Genomic DNA, 3679 nt, shown 5'->3' with positions numbered 1-3679 from the left:
TTTTCAATACCGTTTGATAGAGAGTTATCCCGTGGTCTAAAAGGAATTTTCAAGAATGTCAATTATAAACTTGTGTATAGTGCTAATAATAAATTACAACAATTCTTAGGTAATCCAAAGGATAAAACACCTCCACTGGAAAGGTCGGTTATTTATGAAATTTCTTGTAAAGATTGTAATCAGAAATATGTTGGGCAAACTAGAAGATCAATATTAACTAGATTTAAAGAACATTTAGCTCAGATAAGATATGGTAGACCGGATAAATCTTGCGTTGCCGAACATATTGTTGACAAAGAACATTGTATAGATCTTAGTAATTTAAAATTAATTAAACAAGTCTCAAATTAGAGGCAATTAGATGCATATGAAAGCATCAGAATTAATAAATGTAAAGATAGTATGAACAGAGTCAACGGTCCAATTCCTTCAAGTTCTTTGTTCCTACTACTCTAGTGGCGGAAATCTAACTGTTACGCTCAGTGGGCTCTGACTCGGTTGGCTAGATTTTGCCACGTCCACTCGGTGCCTACTGGGCGAGTATATAAACGCTCAACTTGTAGATTGTACTTTAGTTTATAATCATCTGTTTATGATGCTAACATGGTTAGCGAAACGCGCGTCCAGTGTAAAAGTAAACGTGTATTGTGGCGATTTCGTGTAATTTTATTTTGCTGTGTAACACCAAAGGTTCCAACCCTCAACTGTACCCCTAACGATATTCTTATAATTCCATTTCAGATGCTCGAAACATATCTAATGATTTTAACTAATCTTTCCGAAAAAAAAAATAATCGGTTTGCAATCGTGATTTTACTTTAATTGACAGGGAAAGGCGTACCAGAGAAATGTGGCAACGACGCAACAGCTCACCGTCGCATTACTCTCACTCCGACTTAATAGGATCCCTATGCGATTTACTTTCACACATGAAAGTACCGACCCAAAAGTAACAGTTGCCAGCATGGTATATCGACTCAGGACATTTAGATTAGATCCTTAAAAAAGTAACTTGTTTTGGTTGTTTATGGCATTGGAATTGATACATTTTTGAAGTACTGAACACCAAAAGATTTTTTTATGTCATGTTATTGTGTATAATAGTCAGGTATAGTGTTATAGTGCAGTATATAGTGTCATATATTAATATTTAACATTGACTTAATGCCATTAGTTTTATTTTTCGATTAAATATATTTTCGGAAACACTCTGTATACACATCGGTGGAATATTGAAAAGTTGAGTAGAATCTGAAGCCGCCTTAACTCTTGTTTGCTTTCGATCGAACATGGAGGGATGAAGACCGTTTCACCGCATCCGTATGTAATGTTTTGGAAACCGAGACTCAGACAGTGGCGTACCATTGATAAGGGGCATAGGCACTCATGTTTTACTTAGAAATATTTAAAAATGGCAATACTGTATTTGCCTCCTAAATTTCTAATTTATGTCATAATAGGCGGGTAGGTATTTAAAAAGATCGCGTCAGGTTCAAACCTTTTTTAGTAGTATTTTTAATACCAAATCAAACATACTACACAGTTAAAAAAAACGGCGTCAAAGACAAGCCCTACTTTAATTAATCCATAATTTCTGTGAAATTACATTCTACTCGAAAAATAATATATTTACATTGTCTATAATTTAAAGTTTTTTAAAGCATAAAATATTTAATATTGAGATTGTAATTTTAAACTATAAATTTATTTAATATTGATTCAATACTAGTGCTTGAATTTTTTATTTCAGAGAAGGAAAAATATATAAATCTATGCTACGACACTGGCTCTGAAATATTTTCCTGAATTTAAGCTTGGGATATATTGGAATTCCATGGAAATAGAAAAGTAATGAAATAAAATATAATATGATATTACGTAGCTTTTGCCTATAGATTATCAAATATTTCTCTTGACAAATAGATTCGCTGAGAATGAATTTTCGATATTTTTTGACTGAATTCTGATGATTAGAATTATATTAGACTTTTATTTATATAATTTTTAAAAAAACGACTGCTGAAAACATCACAAAAGTATGCGTGATCATTATTCTGGATACATATCACCTGATTTAATCGTTATTTTTACATTATCTGATGTCATGATTGAATATATTAAGAAACAAAATATTTACACATAATAACTTTTGTCAATCAAAACTTTACTGTGCGTATATGAGAAACTTCTTGCTGTAAGTGTTTTATTAAATTTATAAACTAGTATTTATTTTAATAAAAAATTGTATTTCCGATTTAACGATAAAATATCAAAGCTCTAATGAACATTGGTTAATTATGTAGGATTTGTGTAAAAAATAGTTTACAAATAGTAGTTAAGCATGTGGGGTTCTGGGTCCAATGGTGAATTAATAGCATAGATTTAGGAAGAACAGATATCACATTGTGCATTTTAACCCGATCAAACAATCGGAGGTTGACTACGTACTGTAAAAACCAACTGAGATAGAGAAGGCGACATTGCCACGTCTCAAATTTGCGCCTATCTACTTAGTTTGATTTGCAGAAAAGATGACTTTAAAACCTTCACCGGATATCAATAAATCTCAATTTCGTAATTAAATTAATAGTTTATTTTTAAAGAAGCATGCGTAATTATATGGTTATTAACCAGAGGATATATGCGTTACTATTAAAGGACATGTTTACTGTTTAATGTGCTGAAACGTCTAGAACTATTGGCAACGTCGCTGCTAGTCTTCCAGAATGAAATGAGCCGTCCGTCTCACCACCCCTCGCGACGGCCCTTGGTCCGTTATAGCGTACTACGTTTAGCTTACGGTGTGTTTGAAGTCGGAATCAAGTCCGAAGTGAACTTTTCAGTGTTTTCAGTAGTTTTGCTTTTGTTTAACGTACTTTTGAATCTGCGAATTTTCAATATGGTACGACAGTGTCAAATGTGTGGAAAAATAAGCTCAAATTACCCGAATTTGTCTTTCACAGGTAGGTATTGTTTCCGCCGCGCCGTAATCGCCGTACATAGGCGTCCCACAAGGAGCCTCTCACAATTAAAATAATTTCTAATTAAATTTGTTGAATTTTGAGCTATTAAAACAAGAACGTAGTAGCCGGTAATTGAATTATAATTCGTCTCAGTTACTACTTAACTGTTGTAGATCATAACAAATTTGAATATAAACGTTGCATTTGAAACTTTATTATAAGCCAGAAAGCGACATTTTTTTTCTTAAAATTGCGTCATATTTTGGTCATTATATACGATATTCTAAAGGAATTTTGCTCAACAAATAAACAAAGGTGTTTACTCGCCCTTTTTACATTTTATTGCATTATTATATCTGCCCCTTCGGCCTCGTTTAAACAATTTTTTACCACCGTACAAATACCTCTTCCTAGAGTTATTTGTACGGTGTGTTTACCTTTTTTTTAGAATGGGACGAACTGTAAATAATTCTAAGGCTACTAGTTTTATACATACCTATATACAGAGTGACCCAGGCCTCCAAAAAAGCTCTTTACCTATTACGTTTTAGGTTTGTAATTTTTATTTCAATTTTTTACATAAGATGGGGGCCATTGTAACGCACATTTTCAAAATATTTTTGTCAACATACAGGGTGATTCTCGGGATGATTCAAACCGCAATACATATGCTTAATACAGTTCATGAAGATTGGGACATTTAATTAAAATTTGAT

Source organism: Sitophilus oryzae, unplaced genomic scaffold (assembly GCF_002938485.1).
Source record: "Sitophilus oryzae breed Bouriz unplaced genomic scaffold, Soryzae_2.0 scaffold_1181_pilon_pilon, whole genome shotgun sequence".
In the NCBI taxonomy this organism is placed as follows: domain Eukaryota; kingdom Metazoa; phylum Arthropoda; class Insecta; order Coleoptera; family Curculionidae; genus Sitophilus; species Sitophilus oryzae.
This window is presented reverse-complemented; position numbering follows the sequence as displayed.